Below are 13,584 nucleotides of genomic sequence, written 5' to 3' on the forward strand. Positions count from 1 at the left end.
TGGATTGTGATGATGGCATCAATGTGTGTTACACTGCCCTCGGACACATACGGTTTGCATTGGCTTGACATGGTGTGGGACTTCCACATCAGAGGATCAATGGTGTATGGCAGCCTCTCCGTGAGCAGCAGGGGGTGTTTAGCTGTTACCCGACACTTGTGTGCCAGTTCCATGGCTATCACGCATTTGTGCTGCAGAAGGGGGGTTCCAGTGTTGGACCCACATGTTACTCCACATGACCTGTTCATGTGTACTCCGAGTTGCCTCTGCATTCCCGAATACATGAATAATAAAGGTCTCCCTATGCCTCCAAGGTGCCTCTTCTCAGTCAATGCTGGTGTGTTGCCACGGTGCATCCGGCATGTCTGGCATGGTTCTCCGTGATAGTGGCTATGTGTCTATGTGTAGAGTAGCAAGATGCTAGCTGTTTGTGTGGGATTACACTGTGTATTGTGCATGATGTCCATGACTGTGTGGGTATTGTGACATGTGCCATCGCCATGCATCCAACGTTGGCCAGGCCACCATTCTCTGCATCCACCTGACTCAAGCTTGCAGGACATGGTTCTGCCACCTGTCCACACATACCTGGGTGCCCCCCTGGACACTCCACATGATCCCTGACCTCTGCGCATGGCTGTCGCTGTACTCAATATGTCTGTCGGCACGGTTGTGCGGCCACCCCCTCAGCTGGTTGGGCCCATCACGGGTGTGTATGGTGCTCCATGTCTGTCTTGCCTAATACAATGTGACCCATGTGTGTCCCGTGCCAGACTCAGGCCCCAGGGTGTGGATGGTTGAAGTCAAATGAGAACTCAGGCATGGTTAGACTTTACAAGACACATGTAAGGTAATAATGCTAAATGTAGGCATCTACTCTTCATGGTGTAACTTTTTATTTTGGTTGGGGTACGTGGGGGGGGGGAAGTATGACATGAGGGGCTTTCCGGGTGTGTGGAATCCAAAGTTCACTAGGGGAGTTGGTGTCCTTGCCATTGGAAATCCTCAGAGTCCATGCCACAGTCTTTGTCAACATTGGTCAGACAGTGACCAGCAAGTCCATGTGGCAGAGAATGTCTTTTGCTGCTGTGCTGCTGTTGGTCCAGTGGGCCAGGTGCCAGGCCAGGTGTCCTGGGAGATGGTGCTGTTGCGCTGACCCTCACGGTCTTTTCCGTGGACGACCCGCCCTCCTGCGGGGACCCTCAGAAGCAGGCCGTGACGATGTTTGGGATGCTCCATCGGATATCTCCTCCACCTCCTCATCCCTCCCTGTGGGTGGTGATGTTCTACGCCTGGTGGCAGAGGGAGGGTTGCCCATGTTGTTGGCTATCCGACGGAGTGTACTGTGAATTCCCGTGAACACCGTCACAAGCTCAGCCTGTCTGTCCTCCATCCGCCCTTGGTGTCGCATTAGACAGGCATGTTGCTCCGCATGTTGCTGGGCCTGCTGGGTCTTGATCTCCTCGAGGATGGACACAACCTGGGCCATGCCCGTGGTGTCCTGCCGGTATGTATCCAGGATATTTCGGACATGGGAATATACCGGTTCCGCAGCCAACTGGTCAGGCTCGCGCCTCCGCCGTCCTCCACTCCCACCACCCCTGCCCACTTGCACCTGGCCTGCCCTTGTGGGCACATCGGGTCTCCGGGACCCCTGAGGGGTGGCATTGGCGTTGTCGCCTGCCTCCTCCTGGGTGCCTGGTACACCGTGTCCCTCCTGGCCAGCCTGGCTGCATTGTGGTGGTGGGGCAGGGATCCTGGGTGCCTCCTGGGATGTGGCAGGAGTGGGGGTGGTGGTTGGCCCAGTTGTACCTGACGCAAGTGCTGCAGGTGGTTGGACACCAGAGGGGCCAGGTTGGTCGGGGTCGGGTTCGTCCACAGAGTGGTGAGAGTCGTCGCTGCCGGTGGGTCCGTCATCCCGCCGAGCCGGGTCCTGTGAGTCATCCCCCCCAGTGTTGGGGGGTGATCCACGACGTTGACCTGTGTGTGAGAGAGACAATGTTATTTTTGTTCCATGCAACATCCATGTTTCATTCGTTTCTATGTTGGCACATTTCCTCTGGGAATTTGGATATGTCTTGCATTTCACTCACAGTGCACTTGTGCATGGGTATGTCCCTTGGCCACAGCTTTTGCGACTTTACCTAGGTGTGGCACAGTCTTACTTGCTGCGTCAATTGTGACTGCAGTCAGCAGTGGAGTGAGCAGGTGTGGCGAGCCATGCATTGCGCCTTCCGTGTTGCACTGTACGTGGGCACATGGAGTTGTTCCACACACTTAGATAATGCAGGTAGCTGGCGTTGTGCTCGTGCACAGGTTGAGACATGGCCCTGTGTTTTGCCATGGAGAAGAGGGGGGGTTCAGGCACTGGCCACCCTTGTCTACATGCACGCAGTCCACCTGCGGACGAGCAGACATTCCCACACCCCCCAAGGCTGAATTGGTCTCCCTGTGTGTCCCTTTCTCACTCCCTCTCTGTCCCCCTCTCCCTCCCTCTGTGTGTCAGCCTCCTCCCTCTGTCTGTCTCCCTGTGTCTCCCTCTCTCTCTCTCCCCCTCTCCCTCCCTCTGTGTGTCACCCTCTGTCACCTGAGCCCAGCTTCCTAGGCACACACTTTTAGCAGATCTCTGAATGGCCCTTGGCTTGTTGATGTGAGTTTGTTTCTGATCTCCAGGTACCCATTGGGTGTAGTGTGTGTGTCTGCGCTGCTGCTGTGGTGGTGTGTGCTGCCACTCTTTCACAGTGTTGGCTGTTCATTAGCTGCTGTCATGTGCAAAAAGTGCCTTCACCCCCATGTCTTAATGCAAGGCGTCCGCCATTTGCTGGCAAGTCTTTCCTGTGTGGGGACACACTGTTTGTCTGGCTGTGACCTAGGCCATATGGGCAGAGGGCATTGTTGTCTGCTTCTGAGTTGCACTATGTGATTTTTGGGGCCCACACTCCCGCCATCCGGCTTACCGTGTCTTGTGCTGGTGTTTTCTGTGGCCTGTGACTTGGCATTGTCCAGCTGGGTGCATGGGGCATGGTGGCACTAGTGGCATGTGCGTGTTCATGGAGTGTGGTTGAGTCATGCGATAGCTTGGGGTGGTTGCGTGACTGATTGTGAGTTTGGTTGTGGATGACGTTCCCTCCATGTGAGGTGAGTTGTTTGTGTACTCACCCGGGTCTCGGAGTCCTTCTAATCCGTCCACTGCCACCACCGGCAGTATGGCTATCACCCTCTCCTCCCAGGGATGGTATTGTACGGGTCGTCGGGGCGGCCCTCCTCCTGTGATGTTGGCCTGGTTGTGGTCGTCGGTCATTTTGGCTCGGACCCTCCTCCGCAGATCGTACCACCTGGCTTGGCATTCATGCATTTTGGCTCGGACCCTCCTCCGCAGATCGTACCACCTGGCTTGGCATTCATGCCTGGTCCTTCTGGTGGACGCAACAGCATTGACAGCATCGACAATCCTCTGCCACATGGCTGCTTCCAACTCCAGCTTATTCAAAGTTGCAAAGGCTCATGGTTTGTGTGTGTGGGCCCTTTTTATTGGTCCATTGGTGGGTGTGGCTGTGTTTGAACTTTGGGTGGGTGTGTTATAAGGAGTGGTTGTGTTTTGGGCCTCTGTTTGGGATTTTGGCAGTTGCAGGTCAGTGAATGTGTTGTATTTGTGCTTGTTGGACATGTTTTGTGGCTTTGTGCCATTCGAATAGTGTATTCTTGTGTTGTTGTGCTTTGTCCTGGTTGTGTACGTGCGTTTTTAGCGTGTGTACGGTGTGTACTTCGCCAATTTTGTTGTACAGTGCTGTCCTTGTGTCTGGCTTGGTACGACTCGTACATGCGCGATGTTGGGTGAAGGTGCTGGTGTTGGGGCCTGGGGTGCGCTCCGTACTTAGAATGTTGGGGTGGGGGTACGCTCCATACATACGCGGGGGAGGGTACGGGTCGTACATCCACGGTTGGGGTGGGGGTACGGTCCGTACATACACGGTTGGGGTGGGGGTACGCTCCATACATACGCGGGTGAGGGTACGGGCCGTACATACACGGTTGGGGTGGGGGTACGCTCCATCCATACGCAGGCGAGGGTACGGGTCGTACATACACGGTTGGGGTGGGGGTATGCTCCATACATACGCGGGTGAGGGTACGGGCCGTACATACACGGTTGGGGTGGGTGTACGCTCCATCCATACGCAGGTGAGGGTACGGGTCGTACATCCACGGTTGGGGTGGGGGTACGGTCCGTACATCCACGGTTGGGGTGGGGGTACGGTCCGTATATACACGGTTGGGGTGGGGGTACGCTCCATACATACGCGGGTGAGGGTACGGGTCGTACATCCACGGTTGGGGTGGGGGTACGGTCCGTACATACACGGTTGGGGTGGGGGTACGCTCCATACATACGCGGGTGAGGGTTCGGGTCGTACATACACGGTTGGGGTGGGAGTACGGTCCGTACATACACGGTTGGGGTGGGGGTACGCTCCATACATACGCGGGTGTGGGTACGGGTCGTACATCCACGGTTGGGTTGGGGGTACGGTCCGTACATACACGGTTGGGGTGGGGGTACGCTCCATACATACGCGGGTGAGGGTTCGGGTCGTACATACACGGTTGGGGTGGGGGTACGCTCCATACATACACGGGTGGGGGTATGGGCCGTATGTACATGGGTGTATATACACGGGTGGGTGTACGGTCCGTACGTACGGGGGTGTACATGCACGGCTGGGGGTTCGGCGCGTACATACGGGGGCTGGGGGGTGGTTCGGCGCGTACATACAGGGGCTGGGGGGTGTTCGGCGCGTACATACGGGGGCTGGGGGGGTGGTTCGGCGCGTACATACGGGGGCTGGGGGGGTGTTCGGCGCGTATGTGGGCACATGTCTCCATGGTTGCTATGTGAGTTCGGTGCAGACGGTGTTTTCTCCATCCAGTTGTAACATCGGACGCACGGGATGGATCGTACTAGCGCAGTCGGACTTCACTTTTCACATTTGTACGGTAAATCGCCCGAGGATGTGTCGGACACATTTTCCGACCCGAGGACGTGTGGGGAATAATTCCCAATGCGATTCGTATGGTCTTTTTCCCATGCGAATCGTACTTGGCAGTTTGTACGGCACTTGTACGATTCGTACGGTAAAAAGACCGGATACGAGTCGTACGGGGAATTTTTTTACAGGATCGTAATCGGCACCCATGTTGGGTTACAGAGAAGCGTGGCATTTCGCTCATGACATTTCAACTCCTGCTGTTTCCAAGGTAGCTGGGGTTGAAAATGAACATAAAGACTCAATATGAATTAAAGGTTAAAACAGAAAGTAACAGCAGAGGAATCTAAAGTAAATTTGGAGGTAGCGAAGGGCTCAAAATTGAAATGTATCAAGTTTGGCAGTCCCAATCACTTGTCAAACAACCCAAACTGTTATGCTCATAATGCTAATTGTAGAAATTGTAGCAAAAAGGGACAATGTGCCTGTGTTTGTAAAAATACTAGAGTGAATAGTATTGCTGCTACTCCTTAATAGAGCCAACATGCAACTTTACAAGTAACTACTTCAGGATGTAGAGCTAAACACGTAGATGATATAGTTGATGGAGGTAGTGTTATCATGCCCTAATGTGATATTGTGATAGGGGAAAAAATTGTACCAATTCTGGCAGATTCTGGGTCCTCATTCAGTTTGAAAGGTGATACAAATTGGGACCACATTTCTGGAGGGGAGACCATCACTTTGCTGCTACCTGATGTTAACGCAGAAGGCTGTGGGGGGACAAAACTATGACTTGGTTGGATATATACTGTTATGACCACCAATTTCAAAGGAAGAGAAAGTATTGGTAAACTTTATGTAGCTAAACAAGGGGTCAATCTTTCGGTGTGGTGCCACCAAAGGGATCTTAGTATTACCATGCATCCCAAATACCCTGGTCAAGTACTGGTGTCGTACGTCAGTGATGATACGGATATTGTTCAGGAGTTTCAGGAAATGTTTAAGAGGATTTGGGTTTGTTGAAAGGATTCAAGCAAAGTATTGTTTAAATACCAATGCCAACCCCGTGGTGCATAAAGTGAAAAGGGTGATTAATTACATGTTGAAACTGCTACAAGATGAGTTGGATAAATTGTTGCATATGAGTGTGATTGAGGTGACTGAAGTTGGCTCCCATGGTTTGGGCTCCCAAGGACAATGGAACCAAGGGTGATCAGCCAAAATATCGAAACTAAAATATCTACCTACACTAATATCGAGTTTTAAATATCGAAGGGACAGAATATCGATGTCAATAATATCTATGGACAGAATATCGACCCTAAGGTAAGTATTTTAATATCGATGTTAGTAATATCAAATTTAGTAATATCGACATCAAATATATCGATTTTACTAATATTGATGTTACTAATATCGATAATTATATTATTGTTATGTATTTTATTATGTATTTAATATGTATGTGTTATATGTTTTTAGTTAAGTGTTCTACTGGTTTTAACATATATGTATACAATTTTTAAATGTTAACAATGGTTTTTGAAGTCAATTTTGTGTTTTAGTACCGTAGCGGGTTGTGGGTTTATAGGGGAATAGGGTGGGAAGTAATTTAATTATATGGAATTCATTATACATTTTTAGGAATTATAAATTAATTTTAATTAATTTTTGCGTTTTTAGTTCTGTAGCGGATTGTGGGTTTATAGGGGAATAGGGTGGGAAGTAATTTAATTATATGGAAGTAATTATACATTTTTAGGAATTATAAATTGATTTTAATAAATTTTTGCGTTTAAGTTCTGTAGCGGGTTGTGGGTTTATAGGGGAATAGGGTGGGAAGTAATTTAATTGTAATTAATTAATAATTTATTTTCATTTATTGGTATTGATAATTATATTATTGTTAATTAAGTATTAATTGGTAATTAATTTTTATTAATTGGCAATTAGTTTTAATTAGTTGATTAATTGATAATTATGTTAAGTGTATTATTTTATTAGTGGAGTGTGTCGTGCGTTTATAGGGGAATAGTGTTGGAAGTAATTGAAATCTAATTAAGTAATTATTAAATTAGTTGTTGGGTATTGATAATTAATTAATTGGACAATAATTATTAATTGGTAAATATTTTAAATTATAATATTTTGGTTCTGAAAAATAATTAATTGTTGATTAATCATTAATTGTGAATTAAATATAATTAAATATTATGCATTGATATTTCTAATTAATATATTAATAAGTAATTATTAATTGGTAATTATTGTGTAATATTTATTATTTTGGCGTATGAAAAATATTTAATAGTTCAATATTTTTTAATTGGTAATTAATGTTTCATAATTATTATTTTGCGGTATATATTTATTTAAATTGTTAAATATATTTTAATTGGTATTTACTTTTTAAGAATTCATATGTTTTTTGGTTATGAAAAATATTTTATCGTTTAATATTTATTATTTGGTAATTAATATTTATTAATTATTATTTATTGTTATTTATTATTAATGTATTGTTAATTAATTATTCTTGGGTAGTTATGTTTGTAATAATTATTTATTGGTATTTGTAAATAATTTTGAGTTATTTAATAATTAAATCACTAATTATTTTAAATAATTATTTTATTTATAACTATGTTATTTTTAACTTCGACGCTATCCAACACTTTCCCTACTGTTGCACTCTCTGGAGTTGGAATAGTAATTTTTACCCCTACACTATCCAACACTTTCCCTACTGTTGCACTCTCTGGAGTGGGAATAGTAATTTTTACCCCTACGCTATCCAACACTTTCCCTACTGTTGCACTCTCTGGAGTTGGAATAGTAATTTTTACCCCTACGCTATCCAACACTTTCCCTACTGTTGCACTCTCTGGAGTTGGAAGAGTAATTTTTACCCCTACGCTATCCAACACTTTCCCTACTGTTGCACTCTCTGGAGTTGGAATAGTAATTTGTACCCCTACGCTATCCAACACTTTCCTTACTGTTGCACTCTCTGGAGTGGGAATAGTAATTTTTACCCCTACGCTATCGAACACTTTCCCTACTGTTGCACTCTGTGGAGTTGGAATAGTAATTTTTACCCCTACGCTATCCAACACTTTCCCTACTGTTGCACTCTCTGGAGTGGGAATAGTAAATTTTACCCCTACGCTATCCAACACTTTCCCTACTGTTGCACTCTCTGGAGTGGGAATAGTAATTTTTACCCCTACGCTATCCAACACTTTCCCTACTGTTGCACTCTGTGGAGTTGGAATAGTAATTTTTACCCCTACGCTATCCAACACTTTCCCTACTGTTGCACTCTCTGGAGTAGGAATAGTAATTTTTACCCCTACGCTATCCAACACTTTCCCTACTGTTGCACTCTCTGGAGTGGGAATAGTAATTTTTACCCCTACGCTATCCAACACTTTCCCTACTGTTGCACTCTTTGGAGTTGGAATAGTCATTTTTACCCCTACGCTATCCAACACTTTCCTTACTGTTGCACTCCCTGCAGTGGGTATAGTAATTTATACCTGTACTTTATCCAACACTTTCCCTATTGTTACACTCCCTGGAGTGGAAATAGTCATTTTTAGCTCTACGCTATCCAACATTTTCTTTACTGTTTTTTTTGGAGCTGGAGTAGTAGTTTTATTGTCGGTGCTATTTAATATTTTTTGTATTATTTTAGCTAATGTAATATATAATTAATTTTAACAATATTCAAATTAAATGTAATTTTTTAAATGTGTTATATATAATTATTTAATTTTTATTCATGTTATTGTTTTATGTGTATGATGTATTTGTAATTTATAATAATTTTTAACAAGTTATAAGTTATTAAAACAATAATTAAAATGTATTATTAAGTAAGTATATATATTATATATTATATGTATATGTTTAATTAATGTTTTATTACATTATATATATTAATTATTAATTTTAAACATTATAAAATATATTTAATTATGTTTATTTTATTTATAAGTATTATTTGGTTTATTTTACATATTTTTTGTTAACTAAAAAATACTTTATATTTTTAATAACGATATTTTTGACATTCTATATTTTATTTTCGATATTTTTGTACTTACCATGTTGTAGATAGGATCTCAATATTCTTGTCATCGATATTTTTGTGTCGATATTTTTGTAGGTCGATTTTCTGTCCGTCGATATTCTGTTAGACATTCGGAACCAAGTTGGTGATGTGTGTTGATCTTAGAGACCTTAATCAGTGCATTTGGGTGGACCGTCAACATTTGCCCAATATAAATGAAGCTTGTATTTAGTGTTATTGATCTTTGGCCACCTATCATCAGGTGTTAGTACATGAGGATTTCAGAGCCCTGCGAGCTTTTAGATGTATAAGAATGCCATATGAGCTAGCCTCAGCTGCCACCTGTTTCCAGACATTGATGAAGGAGGTCTTGCCGGAATCAACTTGGTCATGTTTTTCCAGGGTGACATTTTGGTTTATGGAAAGGCTAGATCAAGCTATGAAATCGCTCTGAAGGAGGTGTTGACCAGGCTAAGAGACAGTGGGCTCACACTTAAAAGAGACAAATGCAGATTCATGGTGAGGCACTGTCTCATAGTTGGAACACGATTTCTGGTGATAACATTAGTCCCAAGTTTGAATTGGCAAACTCCATCTCTCTAGCACCCACACCTTGTGATAAAGATCAGGTTAGGTTTTTCTTGGGACTAGCCGAATATTATTCCAAGTTCATTCAGAATTTTGCTCTCTGCTTAAGAAATGTGTGGAATTTGTGTTGTCTCTGGAGTGTGAGGAATCTTTTGCTATCGTAAGATTTGTTATTCTTTATGTGGGCTGTGCATCATTATAAGTTTGTTTTATGTGATTTGCCATTTGTAGTGAGGACGTATCATAGACTTTTGGTCCAAATGTTTTGCGTGCGGACATGTGGAGAATACCACTCCCCTTATCACAGGTTGAGAGTCTTATTGAGTTCAATTTCTTTATTGGGTACTTACCCAGTGCAAAGAATGTACCTGTGGACTGCCTGTCAAGTTGCCTCTTGAAAAAAATGTTGTGTCCGATGTGGAACCTTCTGTGATGTGGGTTAAAGAGCCAGCTTTGAATTAGCTGGAGTTGGAAGCAGAAATTTCCAAAGATGATGTGCGGAAGCAGGTGCTGGACTATGTGGTTTGAGGTTGGCCCGTCTTGTATATGTACCTGAGGGTGCAAGGACGTTTTGGAATGTGAGAAATTAGTTCAGCATTATTTGTGGTGAACTTTATCGTGGTGAGAGGTTGGTTACTCTGGTTGGACTACATGATAAAATTGTCAACCTTGCTCATGAGGGGAGGAGCCTAGCGCGCAACCAAGATGGCCGCGTAGGCTTGTGGCTCCTGAGGGCCTCCGCAACCTCCCACGTCTATCCTGTCATAATCCTGGTTTTCTAGACGGGCTTTTGTCTATGATCTTGCGCTAAGGTGCCACTCGTTTTCCAAATCGAAATCGGACTCCGGGAACCGGACTGGTGGCGATCTGAAGTTTGCGGCCTTCTCCGGCCTTGGTCCCGAACTCGAGTTGGTGAGGTGCCCGGGTGCGAAGTGAACAACAGCGGCATGCCAGTCTGGACCTGCCCCGGACCCCGTGCTTTCACTTTCGGTTTCGAGTTGATCTGCGGAAACTGACGTCGGGACTTCGGGTAAGCAGCGCCGAGGACGGAGTGCATGGCCTGATTCTCGAACTGTAAACGGGCCTATTTCAGTTGGTGGCCCGGATCTCCTGCATTGGTCGCCTGGCCTTCCTCCGGGTGCTGGAGGGTGCTGACCTTGGTGGTCGCTGATAATGGCGGCGAGAGTGGACGGCGACAAGCTGAAACCCAAGTCTACCCGGAGGGGAGCTTATACCCAGGCCAACAACATGGACCGCTATGCGCAGCCGAAGGGATCCCCTAGTGGATCACATAAATCGCCTGAGCGGCCCAAGGAGGCCTCGGGCGCATCGTCCGAATTGACTCTGCTGGATGTCATGGGGGCCATTGAGGAGATGAAGGCGACTGTGAACCAGCAATTTGATACCCTGGCTAATAAATTGGACTCGGTGTTGATTGATGTGAATTTGGTCAGAGCGGACCTGTCCAAAACAAATGACCAGGTCGACTCATTGACTCAAGCGGCGTCGAGCCTAACTGTGGATGTGGCCGCTTTGCAGACGGAGGTGCGGAGGTTGCGGCTCGCCAGTGACCTGACTGATCGTCGCCTTGAGGATTCCGAAAGCAGGGCCAGGCGGAATAATGTCCGTATTATTGGGGTGCCCGAACGATCGGAGGAGTCTGCTGCGGATCTTTTTGTGGAGGATCTAGTGGTGACTCATCTAGCACCCAAGGGACTGAGCAAGTTCTTCGCTGTGGAACGGGCCCACAGGATTCCGGGTGGTGCGCCAAAGGTGGGTGCTCCCCCGTGGCCTATCATTGCCCGACTTTTTAATTTTCGGGATAGAGATGCTATCCTTCAGGCATCGAGGGTGGCTGGGCCATTAAAGTTCGAGAACTCTAATGTTAGCTTTTACCCAGACTTCACGCAAGCGGTTCAAAAGCAACGGTTGGGATTTTTGGCCATCAAACGGCGCTTGAGGGACATGGAGCTGAAATATGCAATGCTATTCCCGGCTAGGCTGCGGGTTGAGTTAGAGGGTCGCTCGCATTTCTTTGACCGGCCGGAGGCGGTTGGAGAGTGGCTGGATGCCCTACCTAGGGGTCGAGGTCGGGAAGGTCGGATGGCGGAGAGCGGAGAGTGCTCGACGGAGTAGGAATAGAACTGGGATCCTGGCTATGGACCGGACTGGTAAAGTTTTGCACCTGTGGCTGCACTGGACTCCAGTTTGTAACACTTTGCCCTTTGGTATTTGGAGGTTGCGGGGGGCTTGCTGGGGCCCTTTCCTCCTTCTGGGGTTTTTCTTGTCTTCTTTGTAGTGAGTTTCATATTGGGGCGACAGGCACACTGCACGTTGGGGGGGCTGTTTGGGCTCACGCAGGGGTGCAGGGAGGGGGGAGTTTTGTTGGGGTTGATGGGGTGGGGTTGGGGTTTGTTTGTTTGCATCACAAGGCGGGGTAATGTTTTCTGTTGTGTTATTATGATTGTGCTCTCCGGGAGGGGGATATTTTGTGCTGGGGGGGATGGGGGGTAAGGGGTTGCGACTTCTTTCATGGAATGTGAATGGGCTGGGGGACAGGATAAAGCGGGGGGTGGTCCTGCAGTTCTTGAAACGTATTTCGCCTGACATTGTGTTTCTGCAGGAGACGCACCTCATAGGGAACTCTTTCCATGCCATGAACAGGCGAGGATATCGCCTTCTGGCCCATTCTGGTTTCACCTCTGGCTCGAGGGGAGTGGGCATTTTAGTTAGGACCTCTCTCCCGTTGGAGGTGGATGAGGTGCTCCACGACGACAGAGGGCGCTACACTGCGCTGGTGGGGAGATGGGAGGGTAAGTTGATTTCTCTGGTTACTGTCTACGTGCCGCCGGGCCTGCAGACGGCCACCTTTGCTGATTTGGGGCGCCTGCTACTTGGGCTTCCGGGGGGGGTTTTGGTCTTGGGGGGGTATTTTAACGCAGTCGTTTCCGGAGTTGAAGATCGACACCCCCCTAGGGACCTCCCTCGGGCTCAGAACTGGCTGGGGGGCTATCTGGATACCCTGGGACTGATAGATTGTTGGCGGTTGAAACATCCTGGACAAGCACAATATACCTTCCACTCCGGGGCCCACGGTAGTCTTTCGAGGCTTGACTATATGCTAGTGCCTGCGGCCCAAGCTGGGATGATTGGGGAGGTGCGACACTTGGCCCGCGGTATATCTGATCGCTCCCCTCTTTTGCTACACTTAGATATCGCCATGGGGGCGGTGGGGAGGGTGGCGCCGATCAACCCCTGGTACCTACGAAACCCCACGATCCGTGCAGACCTGGTTAGGTCCCTGGAACACTATTTTAACGACAACGTGGGGTCGGTGTCTTCCGCCGTCTCCCTTTGGGAGGCCTTTAAGACGGTGCTCCGGGGCCAGGCCCTGTCTCTCATCTCCCATACCAAAAAATGCGAGGCGAAAGAGGTGGTTCGACTAGAAACTGAGATCACCGAGTTAGAGATCGATTTGGAGCAAGGTGTTACGGATGACAGACTGCATGTGCTGGGGCTTAAACAGGCCGACTACAAGGCGCTGGTTACTGAATCTGCTAAGAGTATGAGCAGGGAGCAACAGGGGCGTTTGTACGATATGGGTGATAAGGCGGGGAAGTTGATTGCCTGGTTGGATAAGAAGGAGAGAGCGAGTCGAGTGGTGCCGGTTGTTGAGAGGGTGGATGGTGTGTGTGTGACGGACCCCGGTGATATTGTTGATTGCTTTGCGGAGTATTTTCACGGGGTTTACTCTCCGGTCTCTGAGCGATCGGAGGAAGACTCTCGCCTGCTGCTTAAAGACATTGCTTTGCCATCTCTATCTGATGAGGATAAAGTATTGATGGACGCGGCCCCGTCGCCGGATGAGATTGCTTTGGCCATTCGCTCTATTGCTTCTGGCAAGGCCATGGGTCCTAATGGCCTTCCCATCGA

The sequence above is a fragment of the Triturus cristatus genome, chromosome 4_1, assembly GCF_964204655.1.
Source record: "Triturus cristatus chromosome 4_1, aTriCri1.1, whole genome shotgun sequence".
NCBI classification, from domain to species: domain Eukaryota; kingdom Metazoa; phylum Chordata; class Amphibia; order Caudata; family Salamandridae; genus Triturus; species Triturus cristatus.